This window comes from Saccoglossus kowalevskii, chromosome 11, assembly GCF_978046115.1.
Source record: "Saccoglossus kowalevskii chromosome 11, keSacKowa6.1, whole genome shotgun sequence".
NCBI lineage: Eukaryota > Metazoa > Hemichordata > Enteropneusta > Harrimaniidae > Saccoglossus > Saccoglossus kowalevskii.
In genome coordinates this window covers 32,223,111-32,240,712 of record NC_140651.1, presented here as the reverse complement: position 1 = coordinate 32,240,712, position 17,602 = coordinate 32,223,111, and the positions used below count along the sequence as shown (strand labels likewise).

The 17,602-nt window shown below is 39.3% G+C and overlaps 9 non-coding genes across 9 annotated transcripts; all 9 read left to right on the top strand.

The window, feature by feature from the left end:
- The first annotated feature begins 111 nt into the window (after positions 1-111).
- Positions 112-183, top strand: TRNAQ-CUG (transfer RNA glutamine (anticodon CUG)). Its single transcript has one exon. It is a non-coding gene; the product is annotated as a tRNA-Gln (tRNA).
- A 1,044-nt stretch (positions 184-1,227) lies between these two features.
- Positions 1,228-1,299, top strand: TRNAQ-CUG (transfer RNA glutamine (anticodon CUG)). Its single transcript has one exon. It is a non-coding gene; the product is annotated as a tRNA-Gln (tRNA).
- A 6,624-nt stretch (positions 1,300-7,923) lies between these two features.
- On the top strand, positions 7,924-7,995 carry TRNAQ-CUG (transfer RNA glutamine (anticodon CUG)). The gene has a single exon. It is a non-coding gene; the product is annotated as a tRNA-Gln (tRNA).
- A 5,887-nt stretch (positions 7,996-13,882) lies between these two features.
- On the top strand, positions 13,883-13,954 carry TRNAQ-CUG (transfer RNA glutamine (anticodon CUG)). Its single transcript has one exon. It is a non-coding gene; the product is annotated as a tRNA-Gln (tRNA).
- Positions 13,955-14,262: 308 nt separating this feature from the next.
- Positions 14,263-14,334, top strand: TRNAQ-UUG (transfer RNA glutamine (anticodon UUG)). Its single transcript has one exon. It is a non-coding gene; the product is annotated as a tRNA-Gln (tRNA).
- A 300-nt stretch (positions 14,335-14,634) lies between these two features.
- Positions 14,635-14,706, top strand: TRNAQ-UUG (transfer RNA glutamine (anticodon UUG)). The gene has a single exon. It is a non-coding gene; the product is annotated as a tRNA-Gln (tRNA).
- Positions 14,707-16,122: 1,416 nt separating this feature from the next.
- TRNAQ-UUG (transfer RNA glutamine (anticodon UUG)) lies at positions 16,123-16,194 on the top strand. Its single transcript has one exon. It is a non-coding gene; the product is annotated as a tRNA-Gln (tRNA).
- A 669-nt stretch (positions 16,195-16,863) lies between these two features.
- TRNAQ-UUG (transfer RNA glutamine (anticodon UUG)) lies at positions 16,864-16,935 on the top strand. The gene has a single exon. It is a non-coding gene; the product is annotated as a tRNA-Gln (tRNA).
- A 300-nt stretch (positions 16,936-17,235) lies between these two features.
- TRNAQ-CUG (transfer RNA glutamine (anticodon CUG)) lies at positions 17,236-17,310 on the top strand. Its single transcript has one exon. It is a non-coding gene; the product is annotated as a tRNA-Gln (tRNA).
- Positions 17,311-17,602: the final 292 nt, after the last annotated feature.

Here is a 17,602-nt window from a genome sequence, read left to right as displayed (position 1 = left end):
GTGACGCACAGGTATTCGAATTGCATCGGTCATCTCAGTTGAAAGGATTTTTATCTTTCTGAGTAATGTTTGTTTTCACCATAGAAATGTATATTGGAAGGAAGTATTACAAGTCCTATGGTGTAATGGTCAGCACTCTGGACTCTGAATCCAGCGATCCGAGTTCAAATCTCGGTAGGACATTCGTTTTTTTTGGTATGATATATCGTCGAGTTAAACATCGATATATACAAACTTGCGGCGCAGGAGGAATGCGACGTGCCCTCACTCCAATCTGTAATAAATCCTTCCTAAAAATCATCATCTGAGGGCAGTTGCTAAAACAATAATACCATTCATGATATCAATGCGTGAGATGGTGTCAATGTCTGAGTGACGCACATGTATTCGAAATGCATCGGTCATCTCAGTTGAAAGGTTTTTTATCTTTCTGAGTAATGTTTGTTTTCACCATAGAAATGTATAAAGGAAGGAAGTATTACAGGTCCTACTGTGTAATGGTTAGCACTCTGGACTTTGAATCCAGCGATCCGATTTCAAATCTCGTTAGGACCTTCGTTTATTTTGATATGATATATCGCCGAGATAAACATCGATATATACACACTTGCGGCGCAGGAGGAATGCGACGTGCCCTCACGCCAATCTGTAATAAATCCTTCCTTAAAATCATCATCTGATGGCAGTTGCTAAAACAATAATACCATTCATGATATTAATGCGTGAGAAGGTGTCAATGTCTGAATGACGCACAGGTATTCGAAATTCATCGGTCATCTCAGTTGAATGGATTTTTATCTTTCTGAGTAATGTTTGTTTTCACCATAGAAATGTATATTGGCAGTAAGTATTACAGGCCCTATGGTGTAATGGTTAGTACTCTGGACATTAAATCCAGCGATCCGACTTCAAATCTCGGTAGGATCTTCGTTTATTTTGGTATGATATATCGCCGAGATAAACATCGATATATACAAACTTGCGGCGCAGGAGGAATGCGACGTACCCTCACGCCAATCTGTAATAAATCCTTCCTTAAAATCATCATCTGATCGCAGTTCCTAAAACAGTAATGCCATTCATGATATCAATGCGTGAGAAGGTGTCAATGTCTGAGTGACGCACAGGTATTCGAATTGCATCGGTCATCTCAGTTGAGAGGATTTTAATCTTTCTGAGTAATGTTTGTTTTCACCATAGAAATGTATATTGGAAGGAAGTATTACAAGTCCTATGGTGTAATGGTCAGCACTCTGGACTCTGAATCCAGCGATCCGAGTTCAAATCTCGGTAGGACATTCGTTTTTTTTGGTATGATATATCGTCGAGTTAAACATCGATATATACAAACTTGCGGCGCAGGAGGAATGCGACGTGCCCTCACTCCAATCTGTAATAAATCCTTCCTAAAAATCATCATCTGAGGGCAGTTGCTAAAACAATAATACCATTCATGATATCAATGCGTGAGATGGTGTCAATGTCTGAGTGACGCACATGTATTCGAAATGCATCGGTCATCTCAGTTGAAAGGTTTTTTATCTTTCTGAGTAATGTTTGTTTTCACCATAGAAATGTATAAAGGAAGGAAGTATTACAGGTCCTACTGTGTAATGGTTAGCACTCTGGACTTTGAATCCAGCGATCCGATTTCAAATCTCGTTAGGACCTTCGTTTATTTTGATATGATATATCGCCGAGATAAACATCGATATATACAAACTTGCGGCGCAGGAGGAAAGTGACGTGCCCTCACTCCAATCTGTAATAAATCCTTCTTAAAAATCATCATCTGAGGGCAGTTGCTAAAACAAGAATACCATTCATGATATCAATGCGTGAGAACGTGTCAATGTCTGAGTGACGCACAGGTATTCGAATTGCATCGGTCATCTCAGTTGAAAGGATTTTTATCTTTCTGAGTAATGTTTGTTTTCACCATAGAAATGTATATTGGCAGGAAGTATTACAGGCCCTATGGTGTAATTGTTAGTACTCTGGACTTTAAATCCAGCGATCCGAGTTCAAATCTCGGTAGGATATTCGTTTATTTTGGTATGATATATCGCCGAGATAAACATCGATATATACAAACTTGCGGCGCAGGAGGAATGCGACGTGCCCTCACGCCAATCTGTAATAAATCCTTCCTTAAAATCATCATCTGATGGCAGTTCCTAAAACAATAATACCATTCATGATATCAATGCGTGAGAAGGTGTCAATGTCTGAGTGACGCACATGTATTCGAATTGCATAGTTCATCTCAGTTGAAAGGATTTTTATTTTTCTGAGTAATGTTTGTTTTCACCATAGAAATGTATATTGGAAGGAAGTATTACATGTCCTATGGTGTAATGGTGAGCACTCTCGACATTGAATCCAGCGATCCGTGTTCAAATCTCGGTAGTACCTTCGTTTATTTTGGTATGATATATCTCTAAGGTAATCATCGATATATACAAACTTGCGGCGCAGGAGGAATGCGACGTGCCCTCACGCCAATCTGTAATAAATCCTTCCTTAAAATCATCATCTGATGGCAGTTGCTAAAACAATAATACCTTTCATGATATCTATGCGTGAGAAGGTGTCAATGTCTGAGTGACGCACAGGTATTCGAATTGCATCGGTCATCTCAGTTGAAAGGATTTTTATCTTTCTGAGTAATGTTTGTTTTCACCATAGAAATGTATATTGAAAAGAATTACAGGCCCTATGGTGTAATGGTTAGTACTCTGGTCTTTAAATCCAGCGATCCGAGTTCAAATCTCGGTAGGATCTTCGTTTATTTTGGTATGATATATCGCCGAGATAAACATCGATATATACAAACTTGCGGCGCAGGAGGAATGCGACGTGCCCTCACGCCAATCTGTAATAAATCCTTCCTTACAATCATCATCTGATGGCAGTTCCTAAAACAATAATACCATTCATGATATCAATGCGTGAGAAGGTGTCAATGTCTGAGTGACGCACATGTATTCGAATTGCATAGTTCATCTCAGTTGAAAGGATTTTTATCTTTCTGAGTAATGTTTGTTTTCACCATAGAAATGTATATTGGAAGGAAGTATTTCAGGTCCTATGGTGTAATGGTGAGCAATCTGGACTTTGAATCCAGCGATCCGAGTTCAAATCTCGGTAGTACCTTCGTTTGTTTTGGTATGATATATCCCCGAGGTAAACATCGATATATACAAACTTGCGGCGCAGGAGGAATGCGACGTGCCCTCACGCCAATCTGTAATAAATCCTTCCTTAAAATCATCATCTAATGGCAGTTGCTAAAACAATACTACCATTCATGATAATAATGCGTGAGAAGGTGTCTGAATGTCAATGCCTGAATGACGCACAGGTATTCGAAATTCATCGGTCATCTCAGTTGAAAGGATTTTTATCTTTCTGAGTAATGTTTGTTTTCACCATAGAAATGTATATTGGCAGGAAGTATTACAGGCCCTACGTGTAATGGTTAGTACTTTGGACTTTAAATCCAGCGATCCGAGTTCAAATCTCGGTAGGATCTTCGTTTATTTTGGTATGATATATCGCCGAGATAAACATCGATATATACAAACTTGCGGCGCAGGAGGAATGCGACGTGCCCTCACGCCAATCTGTAATAAATCCTTCCTTAAAATCATCATCTGATGGCAGTTCCTAAAACAATAATACCATTCATGATATCAATGCGTGAGACGGTGTCAATGTCTGAGTGACGCACAGGTATTCGAATTGCATCGGTCATCTCAGTTGAAAGGAATTTTATCTTTCTGAGTAATGTTTGTTTTCACCATAGAAACGTATATTGGAAAGAAATATTACAGCTCCTATGGTGGAATGGTTAGCACTCTGGAATTTGAATCCAGCGATCCGAGTTCAAATCTCGGTAGGACCTTCGTTTATTTTGGTATGATATATCGCCGAGATAAACATCGATATATACACACTTGCGGCGCAGGAGGAATGCGACGTGCCCTCACGCCAATCTGTAATAAATCCTTCCTTAAAATCATCATCTGATGGCAGTTGCTAAAACAATAATACCATTCATGATATTAATGCGTGAGAAGGTGTCAATGTCTGAATGACGCACAGGTATTCGAAATTCATCGGTCATCTCAGTTGAATGGATTTTTATCTTTCTGAGTAATGTTTGTTTTCACCATAGAAATGTATATTGGCAGTAAGTATTACAGGCCCTATGGTGTAATGGTTAGTACTCTGGACATTAAATCCAGCGATCCGACTTCAAATCTCGGTAGGATCTTCGTTTATTTTGGTATGATATATCGCCGAGATAAACATCGATATATACAAACTTGCGGCGCAGGAGGAATGCGACGTGCCCTCACGCCAATCTGTAAAAAATCCTGCCTTAAAATCATCATCTGATGGCAGTTCCTAAAACAATAATACCATTCATGATATCAATGCGTGAGAAGGTGTCAATGTCTGAGTGACGCACAGGTATTCAAAATGCATCGGTCATCTCAGTTGAAAGGATTTTTAGCTTTCTGAGTAATGTTTGTGTTCACCATAGAAATGTATATTGGCAGGAAGTATTACAGGCCCTATGGTGTAATGGTTAGTACTCTGGACTTTAAATCCAGCGATCCGAGTTCAAATCTCGGTAGGATCTTCGTTTATTTTGGTATGATATATCGCCGAGATAAACATCGATATATACAAACTTGCGGCGCAGGAGGAATGCGACGTGCTCTCACGCCAATCTGTAATAAATCCTTCCTTAAAATCATCATCTGATGGTAGTTCCTAAAACAATAATACCATTCATGTTATCAATGCGTGAGACGGTGTCAATGTCTGAGTGACGCACAGGTATTCGAATTGCATCGGTCATCTCAGTTGAAAGGATTTTTATCTTTCTGAGTAATGTTTGTATTCACCATAGAAATGTATATTGGCAGGAAGTATTACAGGCCCTATGGTGTAATGGTTAGTACTCTGGACTTTAAATCCAGCGATCCGAGTTCAAATCTCTGTAGGATCTTCGTTTATTTTGGTATGATATATCGCCGAGATAAACATCGATATATACAAACTTGCGGCGCAGGAGGAATGCGACGTGCCCTCACGCCAATCTGTAAAAAATCCTGCCTTAAAATCATCATCTGATGGCAGTTCCTAAAACAATAATACCATTCATGATATCAATGCGTGAGAAGGTGTCAATGTCTGAGTGACGCACAGGTATTCGAAATGCACCGGTCATCTCAGTTGAAAGGATTTTTATCTTTCTGAGTAATGTTTGTTTTCACCATAGAAATGTATATTGGAAGGAAGTATTACAGGTCCTATGGTGTAATGGTGAGCACTCTGGACTTTAAATCCAGCGATCCGAGTTCAAATCTCGGTAGGATCTTTGTTTATTTTGGTATGATATATCGCCGAGATAAACATCGATATATACAAACTTGCGGCGCAGGAGGAATGCGACGTGCTCTCACGCCAATCTGTAATAAATCCTTCCTTAAAATCATCATCTGATGGTAGTTCCTAAAACAATAATACCATTCATGTTATCAATTCGTGAGACGGTGTCAATGTCTGAGTGACGCACAGGTATTCGAATTGCATCCGTCATCTCAGTTGAAAGGAATTTTATCTTTCTGAGTAATGTTTGTTTTCACCATAGAAATGTATATTTTAAGGAAGTATTACAAGTCCTATGGTGTAATGGTCAGCACTCTGGACTTTAAAAACAGCGATCCGAGTTCAAATCTCTGTAGGACCTTCGTTTATTTTGGTATGATATATCGCCGAGATAAATATCGATATATACAAACTTGCGTCGCAGGAGGAATGCAACGTGCCCTCACGCCAATCTGTAATAAATCCTTCCTTAAAATCATCATCTGATGGCAGTTGCTAAAACAATAATACCATTCATGATATTAATGTGTGAGAAGGTGTCAATGTCTGAATGACGCACAGGTATTCGAAATTCATCGGTCATCTCAGTTGAAAGGATTTTTATCTTTCTGAGTAATGTTTGTTTTCACCATAGAAATGTATATTGGCAGGAAGTATTACAGGCCCTATGGTGTAATGGTTAGTACTCTGGTCTTTAAATCCAGCGATCCGAGTTCAAATCTCGGTAGGATCTTCGTTTATTTTGGTATGATATATCGCCGAGATAAACATCGATATATACAAACTTGCGGCGCAGGAGGAATGCGACGTGCCCTCACGCCAATCTGTAATAAATCCTTCCTTACAATCATCATCTGATGGCAGTTCCTAAAACAATAATACCATTCATGATATCAATGCGTGAGAAGGTGTCAATGTCTGAGTGACGCACATGTATTCGAATTGCATAGTTCATCTCAGTTGAAAGGATTTTTATCTTTCTGAGTAATGTTTGTTTTCACCATAGAAATGTATATTGGAAGGAAGTATTACAGGTCCTATGGTGTAATGGTGAGCAATCTGGACTTTGAATCCAGCGATCCGAGTTCAAATCTCGGTAGTACCTTCGTTTGTTTTGGTATGATATATACCCGAGGTAAACATCGATATATACAAACTTGCGGCGCAGGAGGAATGCGACTTGCCCTCACGCCAATCTGTAATAAATCCTTCCTTAAAATCATCATCTGATGGCAGTTGCTAAAACAATAATACCATTCATGATATTAATGTGTGAGAAGGTGTCAATGTCTGAATGACGCACAGGTATTCGAAATTCATCGGTCATCTCAGTTGAAAGGATTTTTATCTTTCTGAGTAATGTTTGTTTTCACCATAGAAATGTATATTGGCAGGAAGTATTACAGGCCCTATGGTGTAATGGTTAGTACTCTGGTCTTTAAATCCAGCGATCCGAGTTCAAATCTCGGTAGGATCTTCGTTTATTTTGGTATGATATATCGCCGAGATAAACATCGATATATACAAACTTGCGGCGCAGGAGGAATGCGACGTGCCCTCACGCCAATCTGTAATAAATCCTTCCTTACAATCATCATCTGATGGCAGTTCCTAAAACAATAATACCATTCATGATATCAATGCGTGAGAAGGTGTCAATGTCTGAATGACGCACAGGTATTCGAAATTCATCGGTCATTTCAGTTGAAAGGATTTTTATCTTTCTGAGTAATGTTTGTTTTCACCATAGAAACGTATATTGGAAAGAAATATTACAGCTCCTATGGTGGAATGGTTAGCACTCTGGAATTTGAATCCAGCGATCCGAGTTCAAATCTCGGTAGGACCTTCGTTTATTTTGGTATGATATATCGCCGAGATAAACATCGATATATACACACTTGTGGCGCAGGAGGAATGCGACGTGCCCTCACGCCAATCTGTAAAAAATCCTTCCTTAAAATCATCATCTGATGGCAGTTGCTAAAACAATAATACCCTTCATGATATTAATGTGTGAGAAGGTGTCAATGTCTGAATGACGCACAGGTATTCGCAATTCATCGGTCATCTCAGTTGAAAGGATTTTTATCTTTCTGAGTAATGTTTGTTTTCACCATAGAAATGTATATTGGCAGGAAGTATTACAGGCCCTCCGTGTAATGGTTAGTACTTTGGACTTTAAATCCAGCGATCCGAGTTCAAATCTCGGTAGGATCTTCGTTTATTTTGGTATGATATATCGCCGAGATAAACATCGATATATACAAAGTTGCGGCGCAGGAGGAATGCGACGTGCCCTCACGCCAATCTGTAATAAATCCTTCCTTAAAATCATCATCTGATGGCAGTTCCTAAAACAATAATACCATTCTTGTTATCAATGCGTGAGACGGTGTCAATGTCTGAGTGACGCACAGGTATTCGAATTGCATCGGTCATCTCAGTTGAAAGGAATTTTATCTTTCTGAGTAATATTTGTTTTCACCATAGAAATGTATATTGAAAAGTATTACAGTTCCTATGGTGTAATGGTTAGCACTCTGGACTCTGAATCCAGCGATCCGAGTTCAAATCTCGGTAGGACCTTCGTTTATTTTGGTATGATATATCCCCGAGTTAAACATCGATATATACAAACTTGCGGCGCAGGAGGAATGCGACGTGCCCTCACGCCAATCTGTAATAAATCCTTCCTTAAAATCATCATCTAATGGCAGTTGCTAAAACAATACTACCATTCATGATAATAATGCGTGAGAAGGTGTCTGAATGTCAATGCCTGAATGACGCACAGGTATTCGAAATTCATCGGTCATCTCAGTTGAAAGGATTTTTATCTTTCTGAGTAATGTTTGTTTTCACCATAGAAATGTATATTGGCAGGAAGTATTACAGGCCCTACGTGTAATGGTTAGTACTCTGGACTTTAAATCCAGAGATCCGAGTTCAAATCTCGGTAGGATCTTCGTTTCTTTTGGTATGATATATCGCCGAGATAAACATCGATATATACACACTTGCGGCGCAGGAGGAATGCAACGTGCCCTCACGCCAATCTGTAAAAAATCCTGCCTTAAAATCATCATCTGATGGCAGTTCCTAAAACAATAATACCATTCATGATATCAATGCGTGAGAAGGTGTCAATGTCTGAATGACGCACAGGTATTCGAAATTCATCGGTCATTTCAGTTGAAAGGATTTTTATCTTTCTGAGTAATGTTTGTTTTCACCATAGAAACGTATATTGGAAAGAAATATTACAGCTCCTATGGTGGAATGGTTAGCACTCTGGAATTTGAATCCAGCGATCCGAGTTCAAATCTCGGTAGGACCTTCGTTTATTTTGGTATGATATATCGCCGAGATAAACATCGATATATACACACTTGCGGCGCAGGAGGAATGCGACGTGCCCTCACGCCAATCTGTAAAAAATCCTTCCTTAAAATCAACATCTGATGGCAGTTGCTAAAACAATAATACCCTTCATGATATTAATGTGTGAGAAGGTGTCAATGTCTGAATGACGCACAGGTATTCGCAATTCATCGGTCATCTCAGTTGAAAGGATTTTTATCTTTCTGAGTAATGTTTGTTTTCACCATAGAAATGTATATTGGCAGGAAGTATTACAGGTCCTATGGTGTAATGGTGAGCACTCTGGACTTTGAATCCAGCGATCCGAGTTCAAATCTCAGTAGTACCTTCGTTTGTTTTGGTATGATATATCCCCGAGGTAAACATCGATATATACAAACTTGCGGCGCAGGAGGAATGCGACGTGCCCTCACGCTAATCTGTAATAAATCCTTCCTTAAAATCATCATCTGATGGCAGTTGCTAAAACAATAATACCTTTCATGATATCAATGCGTGAGAAGGTGTCAATGTCTGAGTGATGCACAGGTATTCGAATTGCATCTGTCATCTCAGTTGAAAGGATTTTTATCTTACTGAGTAATGTTTGTTTTCACCATAGAAATGTATATTGGCAGGAAGTATTACAGGCCCTATGGTGTAATGGTTAGTACTTTGGACTTTAAATCCAGCGATCCGAGTTCAAATCTCGGTAGGATCTTCGTTTATTTTGGTATGATATATCGCCGAGATAAACATCGATATATCCAAACTTGCGGCGCAGGAGGAATGCGACGTGCCCTCACGCCAATCTGTAAAAAATCCTGCCTTAAAATCATCATCTGATGGCAGTTCCTAAAACAATAATACCATTCATGATATCAATGCGTGAGAAGGTGTCAATGTCTGAATGACGCACAGGTATTCGAAATTCATCGGTCATTTCAGTTGAAAGGATTTTTATCTTTCTGAGTAATGTTTGTTTTTACCATAGAAACGTATATTGGAAAGAAATATTACAGCTCCTATGGTGGAATGGTTAGCACTCTAGACTTTGAATCCAGCGATCCGAGTTCAAATCTCGGTAGGATCTTCGTTTATTTTGGTATGATATATCGCCGAGATAAACATCGATATATACAAACTTGCGGCGCAGGAGGAATGCGACGTGCCCTCACGCCAATCTGTAATAAATCCTTCCTTAAAATCATCATCTAATGGCAGTTGTTAAAACAATACTACCATTCATGATAATAATGCGTGAGAAGGTGTCTGAATGTCAATGCCTGAATGACGCACAGGTATTCGAAATTCATCGGTCATCTCAGTTGAAAGGATTTTTATCTTTCTGAGTAATGTTTGTTTTCACCATAGAAATGTATATTGGCAGGAAGTATTACAGGCCCTCCGTGTAATGGTTAGTACTTTGGACTTTAAATCCAGCGATCCGAGTTCAAATCTCGGTAGGATCTTCGTTTATTTTGGTATGATATATCGCCGAGATAAACATCGATATATACAAAGTTGCGGCGCAGGAGGAATGCGACGTGCCCTCACGCCAATCTGTAATAAATCCTTCCTTAAAATCATCATCTGATGGCAGTTCCTAAAACAATAATACCATTCATGATATCAATGCGTGAGAAGGTGTCAATGTCTGAATGACGCACAGGTATTCGAAATTCATCGGTCATTTCAGTTGAAAGGATTTTTATCTTTCTGAGTAATGTTTGTTTTCACCATAGAAACGTATATTGGAAAGAAATATTACAGCTCCTATGGTGGAATGGTTAGCACTCTGGAATTTGAATCCAGCGATCCGAGTTCAAATCTCGGTAGGACCTTCGTTTATTTTGGTATGATATATCGCCGAGATAAACATCGATATATACACACTTGCGGCGCAGGAGGAATGCGACGTGCCCTCACGCCAATCTGTAAAAAATCCTTCCTTAAAATCATCATCTGATGGCAGTTGCTAAAACAATAATACCCTTCATGATATTAATGTGTGAGAAGGTGTCAATGTCTGAATGACGCACAGGTATTCGCAATTCATCGGTCATCTCAGTTGAAAGGATTTTTATCTTTCTGAGTAATGTTTGTTTTCACCATAGAAATGTATATTGGCAGGAAGTATTACAGGTCCTATGGTGTAATGGTGAGCACTCTGGACTTTGAATCCAGCGATCCGAGTTCAAATCTCAGTAGTACCTTCGTTTGTTTTGGTATGATATATCCCCGAGGTAAACATCGATATATACAAACTTGCGGCGCAGGAGGAATGCGACGTGCCCTCACGCCAATCTGTAATAAATCCTTCCTTAAAATCATCATCTGATGGCAGTTCCTAAAACAATAATACCATTCATGATATCAATGCGTGAGAAGGTGTCAATGTCTGAATGACGCACAGGTATTCGAAATTCATCGGTCATTTCAGTTGAAAGGATTTTTATCTTTCTGAGTAATGTTTGTTTTCACCATAGAAACGTATATTGGAAAGAAATATTACAGCTCCTATGGTGGAATGGTTAGCACTCTGGAATTTGAATCCAGCGATCCGAGTTCAAATCTCGGTAGGACCTTCGTTTATTTTGGTATGATATATCGCCGAGATAAACATCGATATATACACACTTGCGGCGCAGGAGGAATGCGACGTGCCCTCACGCCAATCTGTAAAAAATCCTTCCTTAAAATCATCATCTGATGGCAGTTGCTAAAACAATAATACCCTTCATGATATTAATGTGTGAGAAGGTGTCAATGTCTGAATGACGCACAGGTATTCGCAATTCATCGGTCATCTCAGTTGAAAGGATTTTTATCTTTCTGAGTAATGTTTGTTTTCACCATAGAAATGTATATTGGCAGGAAGTATTACAGGTCATATGGTGTAATGGTGAGCACTCTGGACTTTGAATCCAGCGATCCGAGTTCAAATCTCAGTAGTACCTTCGTTTGTTTTGGTATGATATATCCCCGAGGTAAATATCGATATATACAAACTTGCGGCGCAGGAGGAATGCGACGTGCCCTCACGCTAATCTGTAATAAATCCTTCCTTAAAATCATCATCTGATGGCAGTTGCTAAAACAATAATACCTTTCATGATATCAATGCGTGAGAAGGTGTCAATGTATGAGTGATGCACAGGTATTCGAATTGCATCTGTCATCTCAGTTGAAAGGATTTTTATCTTACTGAGTAATGTTTGTTTTCACCATAGAAATGTATATTGGCAGGAAGTATTACAGGCCCTATGGTGTAATGGTTAGTACTTTGGACTTTAAATCCAGCGATCCGAGTTCAAATCTCGGTAGGATCTTCGTTTATTTTGGTATGATATATCGCCGAGATAAACATCGATATATACAAACTTGCGGCGCAGGAGGAATGCGACGTGCCCTCACGCCAATCTGTAAAAAATCCTGCCTTAAAATCATCATCTGATGGCAGTTCCTAAAACAATAATACCATTCATGATATCAATGCGTGAGAAGGTGTCAATGTCTGAATGACGCACAGGTATTCGAAATTCATCGGTCATTTCAGTTGAAAGGATTTTTATCTTTCTGAGTAATGTTTGTTTTCACCATAGAAACGTATATTGGGAAGAAATATTACAGCTCCTATGGTGGAATGGTTAGCACTCTAGACTTTGAATCCACCGATCCGAGTTCAAATCTCGGTAGGACCTTCGTTTATTTTGGTATGATATATCGCCGAGATAAACATCGATATATACACACTTGCGGCGCAGGAGGAATGCGACGTGCCCTCACGCCAATCTGTAATAAATCCTTCCTTAAAATCATCATCTGATGGCAGTTGCTAAAACAATAATACCATTCATGATATTAATGTGTGAGAAGGTGTCAATGTCTGAGTGACGCACAGGTATTCGAATTGCATCTGTCATCTCAGTTGAAAGGATTTTTATCTTTCTGAGTAATGTTTGTTTTCACCATAGAAATGTATATTGGCAGGAAGTATTACAGGCCCTATGGTGTAATGATTAGTAATTTGGACTTTAAATCCAGCGATCCGAGTTCAAATCTCGGTAGGATCTTCGTTTATTTTGGTATGATATATCGCCGAGATAAACATCGATATATACAAACTTGCGGCGCAGGAGGAATGCGACGTGCCCTCACGCCAATCTGTAATAAATCCTTCCTTAAAATCATCATCTGATGGCAGTTCCTAAAACAATAATACCATTCATGTTATCAATGCGCGAGACGGTGTCAATGTCTGAGTGACGCACAGGTATTCGAATTGCATCGGTCATCTCAGTTGAAAGGAATTTTATCTTTCTGAGTAATATTTGTTTTCACCATAGAAATGTATATTAAAAAGTATTACAGTTCCTATGGTGTAATGGTTAGCACTCTGGACTTTGAATCCTGCGATACGAGTTCAAATCTCGGTAGGATCTTCGTTTATTTTGGTATGATATATCGCCGAGATAAACATCGATATATACAAACTTGCGGCGCAGGAGGAATGCGACGTGCCCTCACGCCAATCTGTAATAAATCCTTCCTTAAAATCATCATCTGATGGCAGTTGCTAAAACAATAATACCTTTCATGATATCAATGCGTGAGAAGGTGTCAATGTCTGAGTGACGCACAGGTATTCGAATTGCATCTGTCATCTCAGTTGAAAGGATTTTTATCTTTCTGAGTAATGTTTGTTTTCACCATAGAAATGTATATTGGCAGGAAGTATTACAGGCCCTATGGTGTAATGGTTAGTACTTTGGACTTTAAATCCAGCGATCCGAGTTCAAATCTCGGTAGGATCTTCGTTTATTTTGGTATGATATATCGCCGAGATAAACATCGATATATAAAACTTGCGGCGCAGGAGGAATGCGACGTGCCCTCACTCCAATCTGTAATAAATCCTTCCTTAAAATCATCATCTGATGGCAGTTCCTAAAACAATAATACCATTCATGTTATCAATGCGTGAGACGGTGTCAATGTCTGAGTGACGCACAGGTATTCGAATTGCATCGGTCATCTCAGTTGAAAGGAATTTTATCTTTCTGAGTAATATTTGTTTTCACCATAGAAATGTATATTGAAAAGTATTACAGTTCCTATGGTGTAATGGTTAGCACTCTGGACTCTGAATCCAGCGATCCGAGTTCAAATCTCGGTAGGACCTTCGTTTATTTTGGTATGATATATCGCCGAGTTAAACATCGATATATACAAACTTGCGGCGCAGGAGAAATGCGACGTGCCCTGACGCCAATCTGTAATAAATCCTTCCTTAAAATCATCATCTAATGGCAGTTGCTAAAACAATACTACCATTCATGATAATAATGCGTGAGAAGGTGTCTGAATGTCAATGTCTGAATGACGCACAGGTATTGGAAATTCATCGGTCATCTCAGTTGAAAGGATTTTTATCTTTCTGAGTAATGTTTGTTTTCACCATAGAAACGTATATTGGAAAGAAGTATTACAGGTCCTATGGTGTAATGGTTAGCACTCTGGACTTTGAATCCAGCGATCCGAGTTCAAATCTCGGTAGGATCTTCGTTTATTTTGGTATGATATATCGCCGAGATAAACATCGATATATACAAACTTGCGGCGCAGGAGGAATGCGACGTGCCCTCACGCCAATCTGTAATAAATCCTTCCTTAAAATCATCATCTGATGGCAGTTCCTAAAACAATAATACCATTCATGATATCAATGCGCGAGAAGGTGTCAATGTCTGAGTGACGCACATGTATTCGAATTGCATAGTTCATCTCAGTTGAAAGGATTTTTATCTTTCTGAGTAATGTTTGTTTTCACCATAGAAATGTATATTGGAAGGAAGTATTACAGGTCCTATGGTGTAATGGTGATCACTCTGGACTTTGAATCCAGCGATCCGAGTTCAAATCTCGGTAGTACCTTCGTTTGTTTTGGTATGATATATCCCCGAGGTAAACATCGATATATACAAACTTGCGGCGCAGGAGGAATGCGACGTGCCCTCACGCCAATCTGTAATAAATCCTTCCTTGAAATCATCATCTGATGGCAGTTGCTAAAACAATAATACCTTTCATGATATCAATGCGTGAGAAGGTGTCAATGTCTGAGTGACGCACAGGTATTCGAATTGCATCTGTCATCTCAGTTGAAAGGATCTTTATCTTTCTGAGTAATGTTTGTTTTCACCATAGAAATGTATATTGGCAGGAAGTATTACAGGCTCTATGGTGTAATGGTTAGCACTCTGGACTCTGAATCCAGCGATACGAGTTCAAATCTCGGTAGGACATTCGTTTATTTTGGTATGATATATCGCCGAGATAAACATCGATTTATACAAACTTGCGGCGCAGGAGGAATGCGACGTGCCCTCACTCCAATCTGTAATAAATCCTTCCTTAAAATCATCATCTGATGGCAGTTGCTAAAACAATAATACCATTCATGATATCAATGCGTGAGAAGGTGTCAATGTCTGAGTGACGCACAGGTATTCGAATTGCATCGGTCATCTCAGTTGAAAAGAATATTATCTTTCTGAGTAATGTTTCTTTTCACCATAGAAATGTATATTGGCAGGAAGTATTACAGGCCCAATGGTGTAATGGTTAGTACTCTGGACTTTAAATCCAGCGATCCGAGTTCAAATCTCGGTAGGATCTTCGTTTATTTTGGTATGATATATCGCCGAGTTAAACATCGATATATACAATCTTGCGGCGCAGGAGGAATGCGACGTGCCCTCACGCCAATCTGTAATAAATCCTTCCTTAAAATCATCATCTGATGGCAGTTGCTAAAACAATAATACCATTCATGATATTAATGCGTGAGAAGGTGTCAATGTCTGAATGACGCACAGGTATTCGAAATTCATCGGTCATCTCAGTTGAATGGATTTTTATCTTTCTGAGTAATGTTTGTTTTCACCATAGAAATGTATATTGGCAGTAAGTATTACAGGCCCTATGGTGTAATGGTTAGTACTCTGGACATTAAATCCAGCGATCCGACTTCAAATCTAGGTAGGATCTTCGTTTATTTTGGTATGATATATCGCCGAGATAAACATCGATATATACAAACTTGCGGCGCAGGAGGAATGCGACGTGCCCTCACGCCAATCTGTAATAAATCCTTCCTTAAAATCATCATCTGATGGCAGTTCCTAAAACAATAATACCATTCATGATATCAATGCGTGAGAAGGTGTCAATGTCTGAGTGACGCACAGGTATTCGAATTGCATAGTTCATCTCAGTTGAAAGGATTTTTATTTTTCTGAGTAATGTTTGTTTTCACCATAGAAATGTATATTGGAAGGAAGTATTACATGTCCTATGGTGTAATGGTGAGCACTCTGGACTTTGAATCCAGCGATCCGAGTTCAAATCTCGGTAGGACCTTCGTTTATTTTGGTATGATATATCCCCGAGGTAAACATCGATATATACAAACTTGCGGCGCAGGAGGAATGCGACGTGCCCTCACGCCAATCTGTAATAAATCCTTCCTTAAAATCATCATCTGATGGCAGTTGCTAAAACAATAATACCTTTCATGATATCAATGCGTGAGAAGGTGTCAATGTCTGAGTGACGCACAGGTATTCGAATTGCATCGGTCATCTCAGTTGAAAGGATTTTTATCTTTCTGAGTAATGTTTGTTTACACCATAGAAATGTATATTGAAAAGTATTACAGGTCCTATGGTATAATGGTTAGCACTCTGGACTTTAAATCCAGCGATCCGAGTTCAAATCTCGGTAGGATCTTCGTTTGTTTTGCTATGATATATCGCCGAGATAAACATCGATATATACAAACTTGCGGCGCAGGAGGAATGCGACGTGCCCTCACGCCAATCTGTAATAAATCCTTCCTTAAAATCATCATCTGATGGCAGTTCCTAAAACAATAATACCATTCATGATATCAATGCGTGAGACGGTGTCAATGTCTGAGTGACGCACAGGTATTCGAAATGCATCGGTCATCGCAGTTGAAAGTATTTTTATCATTCTGAGTAATGTTTGTTTTCACCATAGAAACGTATATTGGAACGAAGTATTACAGGTCCTATGGTGTAATGGTTAGCACTCTGGACTTTGAATCCAGCGTTCCGAGTTCAAATCTCGGTAGGACCTTCGTTTATTTTGGTATGATATATCGCCGAGAGAAACATCGATATATACACACTTGCGGCGCAGGAGGAATGCGACGTGCCCTCACGCCAATCTGTAAAAAATCCTGCCTTAAAATCATCATATAATGGCAGTTGCTAAAACAATAATACCATTCATGATATCAATGCGTGAGACGGTGTCAATGTCTGAGTGACGCACAGGTATTCGAATTGCATCGGTCATCTCAGTTGAAAGGAATTGTATCTTTCTGAGTAATGTTTGTTTTCACCATAGAAATGTATATTGGAAGGAAGTATTACAGGCTCTATGGTGTAATGGTTAGCACTCTGGACTCTGAATCCAGCGATCCGAGTTCAAATCTCGGTAGGACATTCGGTTTTTTTGGTATGATATATCGCCGAGATAAACATCGATATATACAAACTTGCGGCGCAGGAGGAATGCGACGTGCCCTCACGCCAATCTGTAATAAATCCTTCCTTAAAATCATCATCTGATGGCAGTTCCTAAAACAATAATACCATTCATGATATCAATGCGTGAGATGGTGTCAATGTCTGAGTGACGCACATGTATTCGAAATGCATCGGTCATCTCAGTTGAAAGGTTTTTTTTATCTTTCTGAGTAATGTTTGTTTTCACCATAGAAATGTATAAAGGAAGGAAG